Below are 1,135 nucleotides of genomic sequence, written 5' to 3'. Positions count from 1 at the left end.
CACATTTATTTTTATTTAATCTACATAAAACAAAGACCGTAGTTATCTGTTCAGACTGTAGGTACTCCACAGTACCTAGCAGAGTTCTGGTATACAGGAAGAACATGAAACAAATCATGTTGTAAACATCTTACTAGAATAAAACAATGATCAATATTCAAGAAGAAAAACCAAATACTTGTATCATAACTAGTGATTTATCTTGATCACATTTAAGACTATTGCTTGACATATGTACATTCACATTTCAAACACAATTCCAAAGCATGTCAAGTGAGGAATTGCCTACAGTCTCAGATTGCTTGACCAGAACTGATGCATTCCTAGAAGTTTAAATAGGGAACAGATAGCAAGGTATAGAGATGGAAGGAAGGAAGGAAGGAAGGAAAAAAAAGGGGAAAAAAGAAGGCAATTTTTAGTTCCACAGTTAACCATGACCTTCACCAAAACATTTACTAGGCCTGTGTCCTCATCTGTAAAAGGTAATTCTCAGTTCCAAAATGTCAATAGAAAGGGGGAAAAGAAAGAATAGCCTAAAAATGAAGAAAGGTCAAGTCTTCCCTGGTCATCTCCTCCTTGTTCTTAAATCACTGAATCCCTACCCCAAAGTCAGTCACTCCCTGTTCAGCTCTGTCAAGGCCTTCAGCTCAGACCACTACCTCACCCTCAGTACACCAGAACTCATCTGTTCCCCCCACCTTAGTCGTAATTCACCTCATCTCCCAATGTTGGGGAGCTGGCGGTTTGAAAGAGTATGCACAACACAGAACCAGTTCAGAGGAGCCTGTGAAGAGTAGCGCCGTTCACTCTGTTCAAGACACTAAGGGACACTTAGGCGCAGGGCTAACGCAATATGGGTGAGTTCTCTGAGAGCGGCTAGATTTTAGCACATTATGCCCCACTCTATACTTACTACACCCCTGGGGAGGTGGGTGCTGTGTTCTGATTTTAAAGACGAGGCTACTGAAGGTTCCAGAAACTCGCCCAATGCCATCCAACTTTTAAGAGGCATTGCTTGAATTCGAACTCAGGCCAAGAATGTCTGACTCGTCCCCATGTGTGTTAGAGAGATATCCGGTTGGGCGACCAGGAGGGAGGCGCCTCTAGGAGAAAAGTTGAGACCCCAGTCCTCCCC

The sequence above is a fragment of the Crocuta crocuta genome, unplaced genomic scaffold, assembly GCF_008692635.1.
Source record: "Crocuta crocuta isolate KB4526 unplaced genomic scaffold, BGI_CrCroc_1.0 scaffold371, whole genome shotgun sequence".
Taxonomy (NCBI): domain Eukaryota; kingdom Metazoa; phylum Chordata; class Mammalia; order Carnivora; family Hyaenidae; genus Crocuta; species Crocuta crocuta.
This window is presented reverse-complemented; position numbering follows the sequence as displayed.